Here is a 27,151-nt window from a genome sequence, read left to right as displayed (position 1 = left end):
ACTATTTTGGTGACAATAATTTTTTCCACTGCGTGGGATGCCAGTTGCATTGGAGACAGCCTTGGCTTACCTGTTCCAAGCCTCAGTCTTATAGTGAGACCCAGTATAGCTCCCTCCTCATAGCAGCCTACAGTTGTAGCTCTTCACAAGGAGTGCCACAAAAATCCTGGACTCCTCAACACCCCACTTCTGTGCTCTAAATTTAGCACCATCATCTCCCACCCCAGCCATGCCTGCTGTGTCAAGCAGCAACTCTAAGTATGAAATGACACCAAATTACAATATTGTGTTTAACAGCTAGTGCACAAACACACACAGCTATGCTAACTGCATTTGAATGACGGAAAGCACAGAGAGGCATTTGCAAACACACAGCAAGGTATTTTATCAAACAGCAATGAAGGTGTGAAACATGGCAGTGAGATTTGCCATGTGTGATGCTCAACTCTTCATACTTTTTCAGATTGTCAACACTGACTGATTCAAAGGCCTTGATTGTTAACACTGGTGTTTTGGAGGTTAAATGGGATGACTTGGCACATAACTTTATGAAATTACACACTGTAAAAAGTTAGCTGACCAATGTGGGAATCAAACCTAAGGAAGAAATAATATATAAATTTCAAGCAAAGTGATTATTTGTCAGTGCTATAGGAGAATATCATTTCAAACATGTTCATTTCAAATAAACCACATTCAGTATGAGTGGAAATATTCATCAGATAGGCCTGTGCATGTGTGACTTTAGGAAGTCATGTGAAATGCATTCCCATAAAAAGTATCATTATTACTGTTTGTTGAATGTATGTCAGATGTATGCACTTTCATGAGCTGATTAATACAGGTTGGGATATGGTACACATATACTTCACTTCACATACTGTCCTAAACAGAGAGATGGGCTCTGTGAGGAGAGAAGATGATGTTAACGTAAGTATTTTGCCCATCATAGATATGCAAGTGCATTGTTAATTCCTTATCATACTTATCCTGTTTAAACAATTATACACATATTCAGCTGTGCTCCATAAGTAAATCACTTATGAGATATGCTACTTAGAAAAATGTATCTATCAAAGCACTAATGGCAATTTTCTTTAAATAAACATAAGTATGATAGCCATTTGTTTGTAGTGTTACATTCCTAATCGGAGTGTTGTTAGAAATCACATTCTAACACTCTTTGTAAAAATAAGTGCTATCTAGATTTGCACCCTAGCTCAACTGTTTTTCTCTCTAAAGTCAGTGCATTTACACCACAGTTACACAGCATGTGGATGTTCCCACTCAGTACTGTCCAGAGTGCTGGTGTCCATGCATTGCTGCTCAGCCTAGTTGTGCTAGAGAAGGTTTCCCAAATAACATTTTTCACTTTTTTTCCTTAACAGGTAAGCTTGACTGTGTGTTGCTCTGTAGTGAGCAACTGCACAAGGCAGGAAACAGGGAAAAAAAAGTATACAATGTTTTGATGAAAGTAAATCATCCATCTTGTGTAATGCCTTCCACATTCTCTTCACACTGTTTGGATATGAACCCCAGAGAAACTCTGTTAATAGGTCAAATGCACTACATTTACAGCTTCTGCTACAGAAACTTGGATACAGTATATGCACATCATTCACTCATTAAAAATACTGTTCATTGGTGCCAAAACTGTGCTAATGGAGATGACAGAAATGACATTGTTCACTCTTTCCTTTGCTTGTGAGCTCTGTTTGCACTCCGCTAAGCAGTGCAGAAATTACATAGGCAAAAAAAAAAAACGTATAATAATTTATTTTACACACAACCAAACACAAGCTTCACATCTGAGCATCACATCTGCTGAAAAACATTCCAAGCAGCATGGGGCTTCAATATGGATTCAGACCTTTAATGTTTCTCGAAAATGTTTTAATTTAACCCATGTGCTACACTGATGCTCACATGCAGTGTATAGTTTCTTCTGTTACTGCTGTTCAGAGTGCAGAGAGTAGCAAAGCACACTTGTGCCACTGTAAAATGCGCTACTGATGGCATGACAAATTAAATTACTTACTTTGTACCTTGGGCAGTGGAGTCTTTTTCATTGCCTCAAAATGCTTCCAATCAAATTGTGTGCTTTGCCAAAACCCATGCAAATGAGGAGCAAAACAGAAAAGCGTTAAAAAAATGCCAGTACTAACAAATATTGTGGAATAATAATAAAAAGGCAGGATTGTGAAGTTTCCTAGATCTGAGTGCGTGCATTACAACCAGATCATATGCTCAGAAAATATGCATTAACTTTGTCCGACAGCACAATATCTGGAATTGAACCCTCAACATATTGCAGTAACAACACACACTCTGTTGTGTTTTCATCCATCTTCTCTGCCACTAACACAGGACCAGAAAGTGTTCATTTCTCATTTGTTTGAACATGTCTAAATCAACGGGATATTGACAATTACTTTACACTAATAATAGTCCACACCATTTTAATGTCAGGTTGCAAAGGTTTCTGTGTTCTAGTCAGGTAGCGTAGTCTGGATAGAGGCCTGCTGTTATCCAGGCCTGGTTGTTTTGCTTGTTGAGCTTCCTGTGTTTCTGGCAGCCATATTCTGTTGGTAGTGTCTTGTCTTCGCTGTTAGTAAGAGTAACAGGGTTGCCTGACCTTCTCTAGCATGAGTAATTGGTTGAAAGAGCAGGTGCTAGCAGGACTGGGTAGTAATTAGAGCTTCTAGATTCCACCATCTTTTCTGGTATTTATACCCTGTGTTTGGAGGGTTTTATGCTTGTTTGCTCATTGCTCACTGCTATTGTGATGTTTTAACCCATTGTGAGGTATGTTAGTTGCATTTCTTCCCTCGCCAGAACTCCTGTGTAACTAATGTCCTCCCTTGCAACTACTGTGATTTTATCCAACCCTACTCACACCTATAAGTACTCTGTTGTGATAGTATCCACTCTACCATCCTTTACCACTCTTCCACAGACTCTGACAACCATGGCCAAAAATTTCCTGTGGTTTCTTCTGCTAGTCTTGTTGATATGGGCATCCTGATACAGTGTAGCAACTGCCTCATGTGCACGGACAACCCTCTTCTTCTGCCACCCAGGGACACAATATGTGAGAGATGCAATTACATTAAGAACCTAGAATCCTTGCTGTCTCAGTCACAAGCCAGTGCGTCTAGCACTGAGAAGGCTGTCTGCACAAACACCACACCTCTAACATCACCCACACCTGTACAGCACATTTCTACATATGTGGAGGTTGTCAACAAAAACATACCTAAACAAAAGAGACCTTCTAGGCAAAAGCACACATGCACATCACAACCCACCACACCAAGCACCACACATAGTACATATGCCTGTGTCTCACAGCCTCTAAGGCCCAGCCACAAGTCCAACATACTAGTCATAGGAGACTCTATGGTGAGACACACAGATGTGCCCCTCACCAGGCAAGACAAGGGGAAAGTCACTCTAACTTGCTTGTCAGGTGCGAGAATCCACCATATAACTCAAGCACTCAAGTCTCTTAACAACAGGTACTGTTATGACTCTGTCATAGTCCATGTTAGTGTGAATGACTTGAGATGTACCTCTTTGGACTATATGAAGAGAGACATGATTGAGCTCACTGAATAAGTGTCCCAGGCAGGTATGTCTCTAGCCTTAAGCAGCATCCTACTGTCACCCAGTATGATGCCTTAGTACAAACAGAAAATGATTGACTTTAACAACTGGCTTAGTTTCTGGTGTCATTCCGAGGGGATCCAGCACCAGACAGCCTTGGAGGATAACATTGACAGACCACGATGCTTTGCCAGAGATGGCCTTCATCTGTCTCCCCTGGGCTTCAGGCTTCTGGCAAAGGCTCTTGTCTCCCCCATAGTGCCTTTTTTAGGCAAAGTCATGAGGACAAAACTACCAACATGAAAATTTCTTATAAATGAAATTTAAAGGTAATGCTGCTAAATGCTAGGAGTCTTAACATGAAAGTGCACTCATTGCAAGCATTCCTTGCCCTGGAAGATACTGATATTAGTGCAGTCACTGAAACCTGGTTCAAAGCTGTGGATAGTACCTTAGCCTTACCAGGTTACTTGTCCTACCCTATTTTCAGACCCTAAACAGAGGACTACAAAGCCAAAGGAGGTGGAGTTTCAATATTTATCAAAGACATGCACACCTCCAGGCTAGTCAAACAGTATGACACATAGGAGACACTCCAGGTGCAGTTAACTACTGATAAAACACCTATTCAAGTCATAGCTAGCTACAGATCCCCAACCAAGACTCAGGAGGCCCACTCCACCTTTCTGGACTTACCTGATCCATCAAGATTCAACCCTCTACCCTGATCCTGGGCAACTGTAACTACCTAACCATAGAGTGGAAGACCTATTCTAGCTTAAACACGAATGCCCAGAGATTCCTTGACTTTGTCAGTGCCAATGCATTGGATCAGCTGGTTGACATCCCCACAAGAGGTGAAAATATCCTGGACCTGGTAGTAACCAACATGAGTAACCACAGTAGCACTCTACAGTGTCATCCTCCTTGGTAAGATCCGACCATAAAGCAATCACTTTCGAAGTCACCATTTCCCCTGACACCCCCCCCCCCCTTCCAGGGTCGAACAAAAAAACTTTTCCAAAGCAGACTACAACCTCCTGAGAGCAGGTATAAGCAGCTTCACAGCCACCATCTCATCGGTTGAATCAAGCACTAATGTCCAAGCCTACACCAAAAAACTATATGAGCACATATATAGCTGCATGGACTCAACAATACCTGGCAGGACCAAATCATCTTCCTTAAGGAAGAGTAAACCTGTCTTGTGGACAGCAGCAATAAACAGACTCTATAATAAAAAGAAAAAAAATTGCTGTCCAGGACCAAGAAAGAGCAGGTGCCAAGTTGGAAACAATCTCTCCTTTGTCTGAATAAGAAAATAAGGTCACTGGTGAAATCCTCTGAGGCTAACTTCGAGTCCAAATTGGCCACATCTACTAAGGACAATCACAAGGCCTTCTTCACATATGTCCTTAATCTCAAAGGCACCTCTCTAATCTGCTCTGAACTGGTGGTCAAGAATACCACATACACAAATGCCATAGATATATCCAATCTGCTGGCAGACAAGTTCAGTGAAAACTTCACCCCCCATCCCCCATCAGTAAACCAGGACATCCTCAGCACCTACCCTCTCCCCTCATCACCAGGGAGCAGATTATTAATGCCCTCTCAAAGGCAAAAAAAAACAGCCTTCATGGGATCCAACAACAGCCCTGACTGTATCCTATATGAACTCAGGCAAGAGCTCTCAGCACCACTAGGCACCCTATTCAACCAAAGCCTGTGCACCGGCTTCATCCCAGCAGAAGGGAGGACAGCCACTGTCATCCCTCTGCACAAAGGTGGAGCATCCACTGACCCAGGCAATTATAGGCCCATGAGCCTACTAGCCTGATCTGCAAGGCTATGGAACACATTATCATGGACCTTATAAACAAGGACATTGGCAACCTCCAAACACATGATCTCACACATTTTGGTTTTGCCAAAGGGAGATCATACCTGTTAAACTTGGTCTCCTTCTTTGAAACAGTCACCAAAGCTATGGATGAGGGCAAGACAGTGCACACCACCTACCTTGACCTAGCCAAAGCCTTTGATATTATTCTCCACTCAGGCATAATAGAGAAACTCTCCCAGCTAGGCATCAACCTATAAGTTACCAGATGGGTATCTAACTGGCTCACTGCTAGAACCAACTCAGTCAAAATTTATTTATTTTATTTATTTATTTCCAGTTTGATTACCGGGGAAGTCCACTGGGCCAGAACGTGCCCATTTTCAGTGGAGGCCCAGGGAGAAAAGCTCCATAAGCAATGCGAATACAATCTAAGTTACGTAATGTTGAAGGTAAAAAAAATACATGTATAATTACATTCATACAGTTAGTAAAAAAGCAAATGCATACAGTATACCTCATAAACATCATTAAGGAAAGTAGACAAAACAGATTTTCAGTAGTTTCCCTTCAGAGCAGCAAGTTTCAACTGTCTGTAATATAGAGATCTGAGGTTACTTGATATTTACAATATTTACATACAAGGAGTAGAGAGAGTGAATTACTTAAGCTGAGAAGTAGCTTAAGTTTGATTTAGTAGCAATAGAAAAATAATAGTTCTAGGGTAGTGTGAAGTGAAAGAGTATAGAGGGTTCAATGGGTAGTTATTTAAATTTAAGTGGGATGAAAGCAGGAACACTTACGTTTAGAAGACAGGTAAGAGAAAAGTTGGGTTTTGAAGGATTCAGAGTTAGATGTTGTTCTAAGTGAAGGAGGGAGAGAGTTCCATTTCCTGCCTAGAGAGTAGGAGAGAAGGAGTTGGCCAGCAGGGCGTTTGGGTTTGTGGATAGAGATTACATTTTGGTGCTCAGATCTTAGAGATCTATTTGGGATGTACGGCAGAAGGATGTTTGTTAAGGCTGGGCATTTATCAGGGTAGAATATTAATTTGTGAGCAGTGGTTAGTTGGAGATAGTCTAGGTGGTTAGAGAGTTCTAGCCAGTTCAGAATTTGTAGGGAAAGGCAATGGTGAGTAGAGGTTTTAGATTTGATTGCAAATTTAGAGATCTTATTATAGCAAATTTCAAGTTTAGAGGAGTTGGAAGAAGACAGGTTAGTTAGGAGTGGGGCTCCATATAGTAAAGATGGTAGAAGATAGGTAGTTGCTAAGGTATGCCTAGAGGAGTTGGAGAGAAAGTGGTTGTTCCTATAGAGCATACCTAGCTTTTGGTGGGTTTTCTTTATGTTTTGTTGTATATGATTATCAAATTTAAGGTGCTCATCTATGGTGATGCCAAGGAGTTTTGCAGATGGGACCACCTCTATAGTAGAGTAGATTTGGCTTAGGATTTTGAAAGCATTTTTGTCAAAAGTGAAAGCCCTGGAGGGATGATTTTGGTGCATCCAGTTCTCAGTAGTGGAAAAAGCTATTTGGGTTTTTGTCAGTAGTTCAGGAAGGTTAGAGGCGGCACAGACTAAGGTAGAGTCATCAGCGTATTGGATAACTGTTGTATCTGGGATGGCAGTGTGAAGGTTATTTATGAAGATGTTGAAAAGCATGGGACCAAGGATGGACCCCTGGGGAACGCCAGTGGGTGTAGGTAAGAAGGAGGAGGTAGAGGTTTTCCATCTGACAGCTTGAGATCTGTCTGATAGGTAGCTGGAGAACCATGATAGAGTATCAGGGGAGAGATGAAGGTTGGCTAGATGAAAGAGATGGTGTCAAAGGTTTTAGAAAGATCTAGCAGTACAGTGGAAACTAATAATCCAGAATCCCTGGCTTGATTGACTGTTTCTAAGAAGGATAATAAGGCAGTAATGGTGCTGTGTCCAGGGCGGAAGCCGTGTTGGGTGGGTGTTAGGAGGTGTTTCTGGGTTAAGAAAGGCATGAGTTGGTGGTGGACACATTTTTCTAGGATTTTTGATATAGGTGAGAGTAGAGCAATTGGGCGGAAGTTGGAGATATTAGTATTTTTGCCTCCTTTATGAAGCGGTAGAATGTAGGCTGATCGCCAAAGAATAGGAACGTACAACTCTTTTAAAGATCTGTTAATTAAGATGCTGATAGGGAGAGCAATACCTTCAGCAGCACATTTAAGGAAGGAGGAGGGGATGTTGTCAGGGGCATTAGAGCATGGCTTTAGTTTGGATAACAGCCTTTTTATAAATGTGGTTGAAACAGGTTTCAGCTGGAAATTGAGAGGACAGTTAAAAGGCTTGTTAGGTGTAAAGGAAAGAGAGTTGGATGTATTATTGTTAGGAAAGGATTTAGTTAGATTAGCTATAGATTCAGTAAAGAATTTGTTGAAGTGAGAGCTTAGTTCTGTGTCAGTTATACTAGGGTCAGGGCAGGGTTTATTCCTGGATCCTGGATGGAGAAGGGAATTAACTGATTTCCAGAATTGTTTTGGGTTCTTATTATGGTTGGACTGAAGTTTATTGTAGTAGTTTTTTTTGTCCAGGGTGATTAGTTTTTTTTGCTTGGTTGCGGAGTTGGTTGCATTGGAGCTGGGATGAAGGCATTTTATTTTCCTGGTAGAGCTTCCAGGATTTGTCCCTTTGATGCATGATTTGTTTTGTTTCTTTGGATAGCCAAGGGGCAGAATTAGCTTTGACTCATTTGTTTCTTGGTGGGGCTAGGGAGTTAAGAGTATTTAGGAAGATAGAGTTAAATTGTTCTACAGCATTGTCTAGGGGAAGAGTATTTAGGATCTGCCAGTTAGTATGTTTAAAAATGTTTGAGAAAATTGTGGGGTTGAAGTTGCTGAGATTACGAGTGTGGATGTAATGGTGTTGATATTGGGTGGAGTTAGCTGAGCGGTGTATGAAAGTGGGGAGATGGTCACTAAAGGTGTCAGGGATAGTGCCAGAAAGAATTATTTTGTTTGGATGAGAGACTAGGATCCAGTCAATGATGGATCCTGGGGGATTGTTTTTGTTAGGCCGGGTGGTTGAGTGGATTACTTGGGTGAAGTTGTAGAGGTTAATGAATTGGGAGGGGGAAGGAGAGTTGATTTTATTCCAATCAATGTTAACGTCGCCTAGAATGTAGGTTTCGAATTTGATTTCTGTTGAGGCCCAGTAAAGAATATTTTCGAGGGAAGGGAGGTTGTCACCTGGGGATATGTATAGGGAGATAATGCAGATGTTCTTATGTTTATTTAGTCATAGGAGACTGGCTGTAAGTTCAGCATTTTTGAATTGTGGAGTTGGGATTTGTAAAGGGATTAAGAAGAGGAGGTTAGAGAAGATTATTGCAGAGCCTCCACCTTTTTTATTTAATCAGTCACTTCTGAGGATTTGGAAACCAGGAGGTAAGATTTCAGAGTCAGGAATGTGGGGTTTTAGCCAGGTTTCAGAGATGGCTAAGATGTCAGGTTGGTTGTGGCAAATCCAAGCTTGTAGTTGGTGTATTTTGTTATTTAGGCTCTGAGCATTGATAGTGAAGAACTTAAGGGGGTTAGGAGAGGAAGCGGTAGAAGAAGTGGGAGGGGGACTATGATTGTTTCCAGTGGGAGAAGAAGGGGTTGGGGGGAAGTTGTTAGTAGTGAGGCAGGGGCCAGGGTTGGGATGAATATCGCCAGATAAGGCCAGGTCATTATTGGAAGTAACTCTAAGTCTTTTGGGTTTATGAAGTAGGAAGCTGTTAGGGGGTGGCAGAAGTTTAAGAGTGAATGTTTTTGTTACAGTGAAGTGTTTGGGATGGAAAAGGTACAGTGTTTTGGGAGGAATAAGAGAGGAAGATATGTTGTTGTAGTGGGTAGATAGAGATGGTTGTAGGTGAGTACAAGGGATAGTTTGAGTAGGAGGTAGGGATACGGGTATTTTGTGAGAGGAGGAAGTAGCATAATATAGAAGAATTAGTAGTACAAGAAGTGAGGATGGGACACAGATAGTATGAAGGATTTTGGATGGCATGTTCAGCATGGGGAAATTGAAGAGACAGATGTAGTGGAAGTGTACAGGCAAAAATGGGGTGGGGAAGCTTAGGAAATGGATGGGGTTGAAAGTATTTGCAGGGGAGAGAAAGGGAGTATGTGTGGTAAGGAGAGAAGTATGATGGAGTGGGATGAGAAAGAGTGGGAGGGGTAGTAAGAAGAAGGACTATGATTAGTTAATTGGTAAAGTGAAGTATAGTGGGGTGGGAGGAGTAAGAGTGGGAGGGGGTAATGAGGAAAGGACTCTGATTAGTTAATTGGTATGTGTGGGAGGGGTTATGAGAGGTATAAAGGTAGAGGTGCTGGGGGCGGGTGGGAAATGGGGGCAGGGTAGGGGAGCGGAGTGAGCCCGCAGGGCGAACGGAGCGGGAAGAGCCAAAGGAAGGAGAAATACGAGGAAAACAATCAGTAGAGTGCGAGAGCCAGAAGCTAAGTTTGCAGAGATATATATTAAGTTCGAAGACTGACAGTGAAGTGGAGTTGAATGGAGATATGTACTAAAATGACAGTAGAGAAGGGTCAGAGGCTTTGAGCTTGAAGGAGATGGGAATTTGTGGAGTGGAGGAAGAGGATAGGTAGTCCTGGGAGAATACTGAAGGAGAGTGCAGTGGGAGAGATATCTAGGAAACACTGAAGAAGAGAATAAGGTACCAAGTGGGAAAAAGTAGTAGAGACAGCAAGAAGGTAGAGGAGCGCCACCTAGTGGGCAGTTTGTTTGAGTGTAACAGACACCCCTATGGGGAATATCCAGTTAGGGGATGGAAGGAGTTATCATAATTCAGCATAGGGTAAAATAAAATATAGGAGGGAGAGTAGGGATAATTTAAATAGACAATGAAAGGGGAAGAGTTGGCTGCTGGCTAGCCTGACAGGGGAGAGCACTGCGACCTACTAGAAAGTATGTACTGCCTTTACATATTACAAGATGGATAAAGCAGTACACATACTTTCTCTGAAATGTTCTTGTAGGGAGCAGATGGGATTTTAGGTTTGATTTAAAGTCCCTTGTTTATGGGTTCTCAGCATGGATTTCCATTAGGGTGCATTCAGGAGGAGAAGGAGGATAGGCAGGAACACAAGCTGGAACATACAAGGGAGAGAAAAAAAATGTATTGAAGCAGGCAGTACAGGAGTCGAGAGCTGAGAAGCAGACAGGCGTAACATACACAGTTAATCTGCAAAAGTGAAAATGGACAAAGCAGTCCAGATAAATTAAGTTAACCTCTATCAAGTACCAAATATCACAAACAAAGCTAAAATAGGTAAGAAAATGTAAATAAAAAGACTCTAATGTACAATGTAGCTTGGGAATAACAGTCAAAAACCAATTAGCTGACAAAAGCTAAGCAAACTGGGACATATTGCATTGCAAATGATTTCTAACTAGTGACTATGAAAATGTTTCAAACAGCAGGAGTTGGTACTCCATATGAGTACTGCTGTTGTGGTTAGAGCAATTACTGCAAACAGTGCACACACTCAGATTAATCGACAGGGTCAGATAGCTAAGTTTTAAACTCAATATATGCACAGTATATTTAGATTCAGGCAAGTAGCATTTGTAAAATACAATCAGCACAGTTCCAGTTAAAGATATTTAAATTACAACTAGCCCAATTTTAGTTAATCGCCTAGTGCAAGCCCCACAAAAACATTTAGATTAGGTATAAAAGTTACATATTAAAAGCAGCTTGCACAGTTTCAATAGAGCGATTAAACTTTTACATTTAAATTACAACTAGCCCAATTTTAATCGCATAGAGCAAGCCCCACAAAAACATTTAAATTAGGTAAAGAATTTACATATTAAAAGCAGCTTGCACAGTTTCAATAAGGCGATTAAACAGGGCTCGCACAGCTGTTACAGAACAGCGTGCTATTCATAGAAACAAGTTGGGCGTAAGCAAATGCATTGTCATTGGGATTCAGTCAAACAGATGTCGATTAACAAGCTACTGGTACTGGTTCCGTTAAAAATGAACAGATTAAATTAAAATAGCTCTAGCAGCTGAGTATGAGCTTGCATACATCAGGATTTACACAGGGAGAGAAAAATACCTGAAAAAATGGTTGCAATTTTATATGTGAGCTAGTGTAGCCTCAGATGAAATGCACACAGAAAGAGTACAAACACCTAACAACAGAACGCTGGGTCCGCGTGCAAAGCGCTATGTTAATTAAGCATTTGCAGTTGGAGAGCTAAGTACACACAAATTCAATATTCAGGAAGACAAATAAAGCAGGCACAAACATAATTTAAAACTTCAGTGTAGCATTAGAGACCTCAGAGCACGTACTTACTGTAGGAAACCGCAAACGCTGGAACCAGGGATACACAGCAGCAGCCAGGGGCAGGACTATAGAATAAAGATGGCGCCTCCTTGGATGTGGTAACTTTATGGAGTGGGAGAGGAAGTTAGGCAGAATGGGGAGGAGTGAGTAGACTGAAGGGGGGAGAGAATATGCAGAGAGTGCCGATACAGACCGGAAGCAGTGAGATAAACAGCTGCAGGTGGGACCGTTCAGTTTAGAAAGGAGGCAGGGGATTAGAGAGAGGAAGGGAGAGTAGAAACTGGAAATTGTAGGGTTAGATCAGGAATAGTAAGTCTACAGGGAGGGGTGGTAGGACCAGGTATAGCATAGAAAAAGATAAGAATTGTGAGAAGAGAGTCAAAGGAAGGAGAAATGCGAGGAAAACAATCAGTAGAGTGCGAGAGCCAGAAGGTAAGTTTGCAGAGATATATATTAAGTTCGAAGAGTGACAGTGAAGTGGAGTTGAATGGAGATATGTACTAAAATGACAGTAGAGAAGGGTCAGAGGCTTTGAGCTTGAAGGAGATGGGAATTTGTGGAGTGGAAGAAGAGGATAGGTAGTCCTGGGAGAATACTGAGGGAGAGTGCAGTGGGTGAGATATCTAGGAAACACTGAAGAAGAGAATAAGGTACCAAGTGGGAAAAAGTCATAGAGACAGCAAGAAGGTAGAGGAGCGCCACCTAGTGGGCAGTTTGTTTGAGTGTAACAGACACCCCTATGGGGAATATCCAGTTAGGGGATGGAAGGAGTTATCATAATTCAGCATAGGGTAAAATAAAATATAGGAGGGAGATCAGGGATAATTTAAATAGACAAGAAAAGGGGAAGAGTTGGCTGCTGGCTAGCCTGACAGGGGAGCACACTGCGACCTACTAGAAAGTATGTACTACCTTTACATATTACAAGATAGATAAAGCAGTATGCATACTTTCTCTGAAATGTCCTTGTAGGGCGCAGATGGGATTTTAGGTTTGATTTTTATGGGAAGCCACCTCTAGTAGTAGACCCATAGCAATAATTGTACCCCAAGGATCAATCTTGGGGCCTCTACTGTTTGGGATATACATTTCTGAGGTGCAAGCCAAAACCAGTGGTCTGTGGCTGACCAAGTTTGCAGAAGACTGTAAGCTGGGCACTGTCATAAATTCCCCTAGTGATGTGAACATCCTCCAAGAGGGCCTTAACCAAACTAATGACTGGTGCCAGAAGTACAGCCTCAAGCTAAATTCCAAGAAATGCATTATTAACCCCTTTGGGGAAAATTGTGTCACTGTTAATTATCACATTAATAACAACGTACTAAGCACGCAATCAGCCATGAGGGACTTGGGCTCCCAGGCTGATAGCAACCTGACTTTTGACCACCATGTTGCCTCCATTGTACGGAAGGCTTTCTACATGGACCACCTCATAAGTAAGGATATTTCATCCAGGAATCCTTGTACTCCTCCCTTATCAGACTCATTGTCAAGTAAAATGCCCCTTTTGGCATGTACCTTGCCAAGCACATGCAGCAGTTGGAGAGATCACAGAGGTTCCAGACCAAGAAAATCCAGGGTCTCAAACACCTATCCTATACAGATAGGCTAAAAGCCCTGTCCCTCTACTACGTCTCATACAGACTGCTCAGAGGTGACCTGTGTCTGGCATACAAGGCCGTCTCAGCCTTGATGGAGTTGCTGAATATTTGTAAGTCAAACTCCACTCATGCAACCCGCACGCAAGGTCTCAACCTGGTTTGTGACATTACTAGAACTTGTTGGCGGGCTAGATTTGTGTCCCAACAACTCTCCCATCTGTGGAATAGACTTCCTCTACATGTCAAGCAGAGTATCTCACTAGCCCTCTTTAAGAGGAACCTGGATGACTGGATGTGAAACAGATAATATACCCCTGGGATCCCACCTGTGTCCCTGCTGGACAGGGAAAACAAGTGCTGACTTTGTGGGAACATGGGTGAAATTCTTGGCTAGGCTTATAAGGGCCTCCAGGCTAATAGCTTAGTATCATCCTATGAACATATGAAACTATCTATTTCTTCTCTTTATTTTCTAAGCATATTTGCCTCCTCTCAGCTTAACTACTAAAATGCAACATCATGGCCATTTATCTGTATCTTTGTTTCAATGTGTAATATAGCTGATCAGCATTTCAGACAGATTTTAGCAGAGAATGGATAGTGTGCTCTAAGTACAAGGATATCAGTGTTATTAAGGTTGTTGTCATGGCTCTCAAGGTGCTTACACTTTTTTATTGTAAGTCTTCTTTGCATGATACAAACACTTAAGGGAGAACAATCACTTCAGTGTTTCTTGTTGTAGTCAGAGCAATCAGAAACAATTGCAAGCCATTAACAATTGTCATTGCTCCTCCCTGCATGTCCTAGGATGTGTGCATGTAATTGTGTAGCTACCCACACCATGTTTACATCCCGTACACCAATTTAATTTTCTGGTACTCAGGAATGCTGATGATTTTACATCTCATTTGCAGATTCACAATGTTCAGAGAGCTGAATTTATACTATAGAAAGGTAAATGGTTTAGCTATGGAAGTGGAAGGAGAGGAGACAGGAGCATTACTGTTAGATACTTGGAAGAGATTGTTCTACAAATTAATGTACTATTTCATACGTTTGCCATCTATACAAACTGCTTACATGTTCATATTTTGAATGTATTTCAATACGCAGTGGAAGAAAGAATTTTATGATGTATGTAATTTAAAAAATTCATTGCTGCTATGCTACACATATGGCAGTTCTTAGGTTCATAGGTTCATTGGTTGGTACTGGGCTATCTGCCCGAAGGCATATATTAGCCCAGCCATGATGTGTGGTATTCACCGCCCCTTTAGTAGTTCCCTAGACCCTTGTACTAGCAGCTAGTACCCTTGGCCCCTATCTAATAGTGCTGTTGGTGTGATCCCAGGTGTGAACTTTCTGTTACCCATCCACTCATCAAGGTTCCTCTTGAAGAGTGATAGTGAGGGGCTCTGTCTTATGTAGATCAGGACCCTGTTCCATAGTAAGGGAAGTCTCTGCGAAGGGAATCTGTCCCTCCAGCATGTTCTATTCATTGTTGTGTTGAGGTTTATATCCCTAGAGCATGTAGCTCGAGTAGATTTGGTTTTGCTAAGATGGAGCATGTTCAACAATTCTGGGTTGGACATGGCTCTGTACATTAGACAGAGATCGCCTCTGAGAAAGCGGTATGCAACAGAGAACAGTCTTAGCTTTTTCAGTCGTGCTGCATAGGGCAACTGTCTGAGGCCAGTAATCCTCTTGGTTAGGTACCTTTGTGGTCTCTCCAGCTGCTGGAGATGTCTAGCCAGGTACATTCCAGTTGGTGCATTGTACTCAATAATGGGTCTGATGAGGGAAGAGTAGAGGGGCACCATTACATCCTTAGATCTTGATGCGAACCCTTTCTTGCTGTTCTGTCCATGTTAGTGTGGTTACTACACAGTATTGCGTTATCATTTGCTATTGCATGACTGCCTCAACCGTGTGGGTGAGCCATTGGATAGGATAGCTGACACACTGGAACGGGCAGTGTCTGTGATGGTACGTCTGCTTGTGGAGGGCCACCATCCAAGTGTCCTTGGTGTCATCCTTGGCCTAATGCAACCCCCCCTACCCTGTGAGAATGATGATGATTGTGCCATGGACTTTATTCATTTGGGTTTGACTTAGGGGTGCATATATGTCTGATGCACAGAATGAATGGGTACTAGACTAACAGTATGCAGATAATTTAGCTTCTTACACATTTGTTTGTATGCTGCAGGCTCCACACTTACCTTGACATTACTGCAGTTATGAGCCATGTGCTTTGGGGCTGTCTCTGTCCGATGCAATCCATACACAGGCATTACATGAATAAGTAATGTTTGTGGACATCGGATGGTATCACTTTTACTATTTGTATGTGCTAAGGCTGTTATGCATATTTCCTTCTCTGGGGAGTGTGTGTATACCATCATTTATCTCTTAGTTGCTAAGTGTGTGCACTAACCTTTGAATCTTAAGTTATGAGTGTGTGTGCATGGTAGCCCTAACCTCTTAGCCAGGGCAAGGGCATATTGTGCATGCCTATGTCTGATGGCTTCCTCTGCAGCTGGAGGTTCTCCTTCAAAATCATGTTCTCTATGTGCTGGAGGTGCTATCCATGCCTGTGGTCAATGAATGTTTAGTCCTGGCTGTTGCTGTCCTTATTGCAGCTGGTTCCTCAAGATGATGTTGTGCAACATGACACAGACTCTGAGAATTTCTGCACAGGTGCCTTGGTCATATTGCAAGGCATCCCTGATGTGTCTAGACATTAGAATCATGACTTCAGCATGCCAAACCCATGTTCTATGATGTTTCTAGTTTGAGAGTGGACATTGTTGTAGCATTCCTCTATTGGTGTGCATGCATTTCTGATGGATGTCATGAGCCATGGTACCAGTGCATAACCTGCATCACCCAAGAAATGGCATTGTGAAACATCACTCCTAACAAACCTTGTGTATAGCTGCAAGGTGTGCCACATGTGTGAGTCATGATAACTGCCTGGGCTGCCTGCACAGACATTGACAATGATCCCTCAGGCATTACAGACAACCTGGCAGTTGATTCAGTGAAACCCCTTCCTGTTGATGTATGTCCTGCTCTACTGACTAGGTTGGGCTTTTATCTCTATGTAAGTGCAGTCCGTGATCCCCAATACTTCAGGGATGTATGGTACAGCATAGAATTCATGCTCCTTCCTCTGGTGTGCATGGAAAATAGATGTACTCCCTTGCATGTTGTAGCATAGCATTAAGATATTGGTGAAATATTCTGGAGGCTGAGGCAGGTGATACCCCTAGTATATCCCCGTGGGTCTTTGGAATGTACCAGTAGCTAATATCTTTAATGCTACATGTATCTTAGATTCCACAGGCATAGGTTCTTCTCAATTTCCCCCTGGGTCTGAGGTGGAGGTCGCAGAGGTTGTAGAGTTTCTGTACTGTTTCCCTATCAGCACTGTGTCACTCTACTACTTCAATATCATGCAGTTCAGGATATGTTAAATGGGGTCTAAACACCCTTATTCTCCTTGGAAGAGGCCTATCAGCAACATCAGCAGCACAGATTTGTACCAGTTTGCACATACACATGCAAGACAGTAGGAGTAGCATGACCTAACATTGCTTTTTTTATCTAAGTGTGATGGAGGCTGTATTCCAGTAGGTTTTGGTGTTCATGGCAAAGGGCTACGCCATCTCTACACAATTATTTGAAAGCTTACTGAATGACTCCACCATCTTAGATTGGTTAATTATAAGTAATTCAGCTGATTATACTTTTATTAGCATATTCTGCTGTTTACCTTTGTTTGTCAGCTCATGCCATTTAGTGAATACAAAACTGAGTGCTATCATATTCATGTCACAGTGTGATGCACACACAATAGCAGAGCGGAAATTAGCCATGCATGAATTCATCCCTCTGCTTTTGTGAATTGGTTATACTTGAACAGAGTGTTACATGTATTTTGAAAACAACATTCCACACACATTTTACGCTTATTTTCCTCCTGCATGATAGGAACTATTGGCACAATAGTGTTCAAATTCACACACCTATGCATATAGTTTCATAGTTTCATAGTATAGTACTAGGCTATCTGCCCTGGGGCATTTGTAAGCCTAGCCATAGTGATGTGGCTTTTGCCACCCCATGAAATGGTACAAAAATGTACAGAATAAATCTAGAATACTGTGCCTCTGTCTAGTAGTGACACAATGAAGGTCCCCTTATATAATAGAATTAGTTTACTGTGCCCCTGTCTAGCAGTGACACAGATGTGACTGCTGGGGTAAACTTACGATCTCCCATCCACTCATCAAGATTTCTCTTGAAGAGAGTCAGTGAGGGGCTCTGCCTAATACGAACTGGGATCCTGTTCCAAAGCATGGGAAGCCTCTGGGTTATGAATCTATCCCTCCAGCATGTCCTATTCATACTTGTGCCGAGGTTTAAGTCTTTAGCTCTCGTGGTCCTGATGGATTTGGATTTTTTGAGGTGGAGCATGTCCATCAGATCCTGATTGGACATGGCCTTGTACGTCAGGCAGAGATCACCTCTGAGCAGGCGGTATGCTACTGAATAGAGCTTTAGTTTCTTTAGTCTGGCGGAATAAGACATATGTTGGAGACCCTTGATCCTTTTGGTGAGGTACTTTTGTGGTCTCTCCAGCTGTTGCAAGTGCCGGGTGAGGTACATACCAAAAGGGGCATTGTACTCAATCCTAGGTCTGATGAGGGAGGAATATAGGGGTACAATGACATCCTTGCATCTGGATGTGGAATCCCTTCATGATGAGGTGTGCAAGGTAGAATGTTTGTCTAACCACTTTGGCAACGTGGGTGTCAAATGAGAGGTCGCTGTCTACTTGGGTTCCTAGGTCTCTGATTACTTTTTCCGTACTCAGTGGGTTGCTGTCTATGTGATAATTTGTGGGTACTTTGTTTTTTCCAAAAGGGATGACTATACATTTTTTGGCATTTAGTTTAAGGCCGTGACTATGGCACCAGTTGTCTCTTTCAGTGAGGCCTTTTTGTAGGATGTGTGTGTCTGCTGGTGTATTGACTATGGCACCTAGTTTGCAGTCATCTGCGAACTTTGTCAGCCACAGCCCTCCCATGTTTGCTTTAACATCTGAGAAATAAATGCCGAACAAGAGGGGTCCCAGGACAGATCCCTGTGGGACACCACTTGTGACTGTCTTTGAGTCTGACATTGTTCCAGCGATTTTAACTTTATGGGTTCTGTCCTTTAGCCAGTTTGCAACCCATCTAGTGACATAAGGGTTTACTTTTAAGCTGTTTAGCTTATCTATGATGCCTGAGTGGGGTATTGTGTCGAAGGCCTTAGCCAAGTCCAGGTATGCTGTATGGACTGCTTTGCCCTCATCAATGGCTCTAGTGACTGTTTTGAAAAAGTCAACCAGGTTTAAAAGGCAGGATCTGCCCTTTACAAAGTCGAACTGGGTGGGGTCAAGTGTCTGTAGGTCCCCTATGTCTCTGTTTATGAGTTCCATAATGATTCTTTCCATAGCTTTGCAGACCAGGCTAGTTAAGCTTATGGGGTGGTAGTTTCAGGGTCTGTAGAGGCACCCCTTGTGGAGTGGGACCACTGTTGCTGTACGCCAGTGTTCAGGTACATATCCTGAAGTAAGGCTAAGGTTAAATAGCATTTTTATGTGTGGGTTTAGCTCCTCTTGGAGTTCACGTAACACGCACTCCGGGATACCGTCAGGTCCCATTGATGCTGTGTTTGCTTTGTTTAGGGCGGTTCTCACTTGGACATCTGAGATGACAGGGAGATTACATTCAGCTGGGATAAGTATTTCTTCTTTTGGGGTGAAGGAGGGGAGAGATTTGCACTGAAGCTGACAGCGAGAATGTAGCAATATCTGTGGGTTCAGTGTATTTTTTTGTTGTTGTGAACCAACTCTGAGCATATCTGAGGGTTTCTGCCCAGGTTTCTAACATAGCTGAAGAAGGCTTTGTGGTTATCTTTAGTGTCCTTAGCGATTTTTCTCTCAAAGTTTGCCTTGGATGTTTTTATGAGAGAATGTAGTTTTCTGCTAATGTTGATCAGAGATGTCTTCCCTTCATGGGATTTCGCTCCGACGTGCAGTAGCTTCCTTCTTTTGTTATACAATTTGTTTATGGCCGAGGTCCACCAGACAGGACGCTTACATTTGGAGAGGGACTTGGATTTGTTTGGGATTACATGATCCATGCATTCTTGGAGATGTCCATAGAAAGCATTTGTGAAGGATTCGGCATTGTGGGATGTGATATCCACTGGCATAGTGGGCGTAAAGGATACCATCGCAGTCTTAAGAAGAGTGAAGTCTGCTTTTGAGAAGTTTTTCACTGTGGTCTTTTGTGCTGGGGTTGGAGGTGGGATATGTATATCCAGGGTGATTAGTTTGTGGTCAGATCTCACTAGTGAGGGTATACTTCGGTGTGGAGCATTTTGTCCCCATGTTTGTGATGATCAGGTCTAGTATATTATCTCCCTAGTGGGAGAGGTGACTAGTTGTTCCAGTGCATTTGAATTTATGAATTCCAGGAACCTTTGGGCTAGGGTATTAGGGCTAGAATAATGTACCCAATCTATGTTTGGGTAGTTGAAGTCTCCCAGTATGATGGTATTTTGTGATACATTCATATCCTCCAATGTCTTCAGGAAGGCTGAGTGGGGTTCTTGAGATTGGGAGGGTGGTCTGTAACATGCTACCAGTTGTATAGCAGTTTTGCCTATGGTTAGTTGCACCTGTATGGTCTCTGATGCTTCATGTGTTGCTACTAACCTGGAAGTGTGGGTGTCCTTTATGAATATGGACACTCCCCCTCCCTTTGTGGTTCGGCCCGGGTTTTGGGGCCGAAAAGCATGATCTGAGGTATAGCCTGGTAGCTGGGGTGCTCTCAGGAGCCTTGAACCAGGTTTCAGTTACTGCACAGACGTCGATGTTCTCCATGCTGAGGAGTGCATCAAGTGCCTGCATCTTGAGATTTAGACTTCTGGCATTGAGAATGTAAGAGAAAATAAAAAATAATGAAGAGAAAATAAAAAATAACACAGAAAGGAGTTATTGCTTATCTCCCTCTCTCTCGCACGCGTGCTCTCTCTCTCTCTCTCTATATATATATATATATATATATATATATATATATATATATATGTGTGTGTGTGTGTGTGTGTGTGTGTGTGTGTGTATTTATTTATTTATTTATTTATTTGCTTTTTGTTTACTGGAAAAATTCACTGGGTCAAAAGAATCCATTTTCAGTGGAGGCCCGGGGAAAAAAGCTCCGCAGTACAAAATATTAACAGTTAAAATTACAAAGAAACTACAATGAAAAATACAAAGAAGTTACAAATTACAAAGAAATTACAAGAAATAAGTATATACAAGTTATTGAGAGAAACCAGAACAGAAGTATATTATCAGCATTAATACAATTTTAAACAATCATCATAGAATAAGTATCTACATAGCTTACTGTGTCTAAACTCTCTCCAGATTAGTACTGTCTTACACAAAAACAATGATAAGAAATAGGGAGTCATACATATTCTTTGGGGGTTTGGTGCAAGTGCACTTCCAGCATGAAGAAAAGTGATTGTGTAGGGAAGTTTTGAAATGGGAGGGGTTTTGAGTTGTTCTAATGGACAGAGATAAATCATTCCAGTTCTTGGCTATTGAGAATGAGTAAAGAAGCTGCCCAGGTGGGAGGCCCGTAAGAGCTTCTGATCCCCTAATCTAATAAGCCTGTTTGGGAGGTAGTAGTTGAATGCTGAGCTCATGGCGGGACAGCCTTGGGACATGAAGAGTATTTTGTGAGCGGTGGTTAGTTGTAAGTCGGAGAGGGACTTTGGAAGTTCTAGCCATTTCAGTGATTTAAAGGCAGTACAGTGATGGGTGGAGTATTTGGAGTGGGTTACAAATTTGGTGATTTTATTGTGGCGACCCCTAACCGGGAAAAGCCGAAAGACGCAAACATTGTAGCATATCTCTAGTTTGAGTTTAGAGGAGCTTTGGATATTAAACAGCCACTGCAAGTCCAAACGAAATGTAATGGAACCACAAACGGAAGGCACAGTCTTCAAGCAAAAAAATGTATTCTCTTTTCACACACTCTACACCTCGGCTGTTAAGCCTTCAAGGAGTACAAATACAATTCAGCTTCCCTCACCCCATATATACTCACTCAATCAGTCAATTAAGCAATTAATTAAATCAAATACTTCAAGTTAAGTTCTGTGTTTAAACGCTTAGGAGCCAAGGTATCACATTTCAAAATAAAAAGTGCTTCTTTATACAACAATTTTTCTTTTACTACTAGAGCATCTAAAAAATAGATCCCACTTGTCCTAAAACACAACGTTGCAACAGTTTTAAATTACTTACATGAAATTCTTTAAAATGCATAGCTAAAGGACTATCACAGTTAACCTTTTTAATGTCCCTTATATGTTCTTGAAGATGCACTTTAAGCTTTCATTTACTTTCACCTACATAAAACTTGTTACATGGACATTTCAAAATATACACAATTCCTTCTGTATTGCAAGTATAACATCCATTTGGAAAAAAAATTACAGAATTAATAGGAAAGTTCTTTACAACATGAAAACAAATAGAACATTTCCTACACCTAAAAGTGTCATATCTTAAAATAATCTGTCTATGTATTCATACTTCAGGCATTTGAAATTTACTGTGCACTATTATATCAGAGATAATATGGCCCTTTTTATAAGAAATCAAAAGTTTGTATGCTAAACATTGTTCCAAAATACCATCTTTGAACAACGTAGACCAATAGTAATGTAACATTTGCACAATCTGTTGACTTAAAGGGGCACTGTCTCGTTTCTGAAAAGGATTGCTTTCCTCGGACCGAAAAGTAAATGTTGCCTCCCACCTTGTTAACTACCTCCCATTTTGTGACATCACAGTTAGCCCATGCCCACATATCGGCTTTTTTTTCCCTCCTTCTGTGAGCAACCCCTACAGATTGTTTTGCTTCCGGTAGCAGAACTGCAGCATTGCAGTAGCAGTTCCTACTAATTTTGAAAGCTTATAGCCATTACATGATTGTGGTAGTACTCCATTTGTAAAATCTATTTCTTGCCTCAGACCAAAGTGTTGCCTCCCATTCAGTTAATCACTGGCCTCTCTGTGGCATTGCTCATGAGGTAGCAAACAATCCCACCCACAGCTTCAAATTTCTTTAAAAATACGATTACACCTGTGGTCCAGTTCTGTTTTTGTTCCCTGTGGAATAACAGGCTCATCTTCATTTTTTACACCAGCTTTGCAAATTGCTTCATGCAGTATTTTCCATTTCCATGGTGACATCATAATTTACATCTATTCTCATAGGTTGGGTAGTGAGATTTTCAAAAACAGCAACTCTTTTTATTAACTATAGTCAGGGACTCCGGTAAGCATATGATGTGTGTGCTATAGCATACGTGTGCTCGAGCAAATGCAAATCTATACACAAGAAAAAAAAACATTTTAAGAATTGCATGTTCTTTTAATTTATTCACCACAAACATTCTTTGAGTGTTTAATGCTCTTTGCAGATGGAACCAGTAGTTGACACTCGTTTTCTTAATGTGAAAAAAAAAACGGAGCACTTTTCCTGCATCATCTACTTTTAATTTACATTTGCTGCCTGGGGAGTTATTTTGTTTGTGTGAGAGAAGATTAAAAAAAGCAGCCATTTTCTCACTTTTAGTAATACGCGTTTTGCTGCCCTATAGAGATGGAAGACTGCAATACGCTCATAAGTAGCAGACAAAGTGTTACTGTGTCAGGGAACTGCAAGGTGCTGGGGATGTTGACTACAGGGTGGGGGCACAAAATAGATGATCTGCAGAAAATCTATAGCAGGTAGTGTTTTTAATTGCCTTAAACACAGCCGCAGCTGGTGTATATGCATATTTCTTGTGCTTATGAATCAATGTTTCTACATTGTAAATAGTCAAAAAATAAATCATCTTACCAGTATGGACGGCACTATTATTTCCTGCATCTCCCCTACCTCTTCTTCTGTCAGAATCAATCAACTCAATAAATGGAAGTCCCTCATTATGTGTATTTATTGGGTTTCTTCTTCTTTTTAGATATTCACCTTTATAACACTTAGTTCTAACCCTATTTAAAGCTTCTAACACTTCTGTCTTATCATATCCTCTGTGTGTAAACATTTTAACTGAGTCTTGTATTTCTTCTTCAAAATCTTTATCTACATTACACAACTTACTTATTCTCAAAAACTCAGTCTATAGTAAAGATGAAATCTAGTGGCGGGGGGTAACAGCTGGAACCATGTAGGAAATGGGTAAGAAATGTGATCCCCCCTTGAACTTCCTGTGAACTTTCCTACCGATGAATCCTGTTTGTTCACCCCACAATTCCAAATCAATACAATTAAAAACTAAAAGCAAAAATAAAACAACTATAAATATATATATATATATATATATATATACACACACACACACACACACACACACACACATATATATATATATATATATATATATATATAAGTATGTATATATACAAATATGGGTAAACAAGAATTGCCTTCTCTCTTTTAATTAAGATGAGGAAGAAATAGAATATATTCACCAGCAACAACAACGAAGAGTAGAAAGGCTGGTTGAATCTTCTGGTAAGTACAACTGAAGACCAAGAGAATTTTGTCTTACAAGTTTGTAATATGTATAAGAATCATACAAAAAAGTATTTACAATCATTATATTACTGTAAAACTAAAAGAGAAACATGTACATGTACAACCCTTGTCCTCTTTTTGCAACTGTTTTCTGTTAGGGCCAGTGTTAACATTTTGGCGGCCCCCAGCAAATGTCAAGTTCTGGGTCCCCTAGGCACTTCCAGTATAAGTATCATCCTGTCAATGCCACACCTCCTAAGAAACCTTTTAGTTTGTGCTGCAAACTTTTAGGAGTAGTACACACAGACAGACCTGCAGCTACAAGCTCTTACATTACAACAGGCCTATATACCACACTTTCTTGACCTGTCTAACAAAGGCACACTTACAGTTATTGGCATTTAGTTGCAACAATGATACATTATAGCAGCTAGCCCCCAGATTCACAAAAGCTTGCGCGGTGTGCAAGATTGGTGCAGGAACCCAAGCAGGCAATATGTCTGCCATGCGATCCAGGAACAGCCTGTAAAGGCGTGCATGAGCGCTCCTGCACTAATCTTGCACGGACTAAGCCCTGGTATGCAAATCATCCCAATTTGCAGGAGAAATCCATGCAAATGAGGTGATTTTGCAATCCAGGAAGCTTGCAACAGTCTGTGCAAGACTAGTGCTATCTGCAGAAATGTACTCAGTTAGTAACCGAGTACATTTCTGCAAAATCCAAAACGGAGCTATGACAGCTCCAAATAAAGGCTACATATCATTGAGGAAGCATGTCAATGGCCAAGTATAAGGCCATTGGCATGGCAAACAATAAAAAAAATTTAAAAAATCAACTTTTACTTTTTTTAGCAAATCTCGGCTGTTGAAGCATAGGGCAGCGGCACGGAACTGGGATTGGGGGGGAAATAATAAAAAAAACCTAAAATAAGCATTCTAACTAAAATCAGTATTCTGCCATGTAAGTCAATAGCAGGCAGAAGACAACCTGGCCAGTGAGTAGTGGTTGCTAAGGGGGGAGGCTCAGTGTGAGACATGTAACTATGCATTAGCAGGCAAACCTATGCAAATGAGGGGAAGGACAGTGAATCCCAGCTTTCCCCAGCATATGAGACAGGTCCCAACAGTGTAAGAATATGAATAGCTGGGTGCAAGCCTAGGAGGTAGATGACATCATGGGGTGTGTGTGTCAGGCATACTGTAAGCGGATTGGAGCCCTGTGGCTCAAGTTTGCTCCTAGCTTAGCACAGCTAAGCTAGGGAGTATGTCTAAACCTGCCTAGCACTCTTTACAAAGCGTAAGCGGGTGTGCGCACCGCACACCGGGTTTTACAGGAAGAAAAAAGAAGTTAAACCAGGAAATAGCAGCAGTGAGCACATTTGAGCACTTTGTTTGTGTGGCATGCACATGGGCTCAAACAGGGAGGCAATGGGAAGGGAAAACAGCAGTAGGAATGTAATCAAGGAGAACTAGCTTAGCTGGCAGGTAAAATGTATCAGAATCAGCCAATTACACAGGCAGCAGACCAGCCCAGCCCAGAACACTACTATAAACTAATCAAACACCTTCCCCACTGTATTTTTCCATGTTCTACAACACTGGTTTATACAAGCAGGGAAATTTTAACAAACAAACCTACAAAATGAGAAGGCCTGCAGCAGGCAACATAAAACAACATGTGCAAGAGGCTGAGGGTGGTGAGGATGTGAATGCTGCTGAACAACCCACAGTGAGGAGACAGAGAAGAGTGTACAGAACCAGGGTAACCTACCAGGGGCTACATGAGCTGGAGATAGTGGAGTGCTATAGGGTGGACAGAGATCTCCTGCAGCAAATAGTTAAGCTGTGCTGGCCACACCTGACACACCAAACTAACCGAGAGGAACCCATCCCACTGGATACCAAGGTATGTGTAGGCCTAGGTATACTAGCCACAGGTACCTCCCAAAGCACAACTGGGGATATCATGGGGATCTCACAGGCATCAGCATCCAGAGTATTCCACCAGTTCCTGAATGCCGTGTCAGCATATGCCAGTGAGCTTGTATATTTTCTCAACACCCGTGAGGTGTTGACCAGCTATATGCATCTCTTCCACCAAATAGCAGAATACCTTGGAGTAGTGGGTGCTACAGACTGCATGCACATATGCATCAAATCACTACCCGGTGAGTAGGGTAGGGCCTACATCAACTGCAGGAGCTTCCCCTCCATCAACTGCCAGGTCGTATGTGATGCCCAGGGCATTATAATGAATGTGTGTGCTGGTTGCCCTGGAAGCTATGACAATTCCCACATGTGGCATCTGACACAGCTGACCAGAGATTTGCCAATGGGAACATCCCCTATGGTCACCTAGTGGGGGTTTCTGGGAACACACTGGAGCAGTGGCTGATGACACCCATCAGAAATGCACACACACCTGAACAAGAATGCCATAATGAGGCACACACACAGGCCAGAAATATAATAGAGCATATGTTTGGGATGCTCAGGTCACGGTTCCAGGGTCTGGACATATCCAGTGGAGCCTTGCAGTATTCACCAGCTACATGTACCCAAATTGTTATGGAATGTGCTATGCTACACAATATGATCCTGGGGAAACAGCTGCAGCAGAAACAGCATGGGGCAGGGTCACACAGCCCCCCACCAGTGCCAAGGCCTGCACAGGCACAGAGTGACCCGGAGGAGGAACAACCTGAGCCTGCCCCAGTAGGCAGAAAGAGATGTTCCCAGTATGCTCTGGCCTTGGCAAAGAGGCAACACATAGCACATGCACTGACAAAGTAGGGACCCAGGGAATGACACCTCTCTCTGACTCGCACATACAGTAAAAGGGATGCCAAACATGATACTACCTGTGCTCAACCATGTATAGGGAGTGTACTATGTGCATCCGACATAGGTAGCCCTCCAGCACCGTCTGCAAGTCTGGCACACCCTCAAGGTAAGTCAATCAACCTACCAGTTGCCAAATGGAGTAGAATGTGTCGTTACCTGTAGCTATGGTATGGATGTGAGCATGCAAGGGAATTGGGTGGCTGAATGTTATGGCAGCAGACAGTAGACACCCATAGTGGCACCCTGATATCTGTAACACATACTGGA

Source organism: Protopterus annectens, chromosome 4.part1 (genome assembly GCF_019279795.1).
Source record: "Protopterus annectens isolate FY-2018-M chromosome 4.part1, PAN1.0, whole genome shotgun sequence".
Taxonomy (NCBI): domain Eukaryota; kingdom Metazoa; phylum Chordata; order Ceratodontiformes; family Protopteridae; genus Protopterus; species Protopterus annectens.
The sequence above is the reverse complement of the archived record's forward strand: the minus strand, read 5'-3'. Positions refer to the sequence as shown.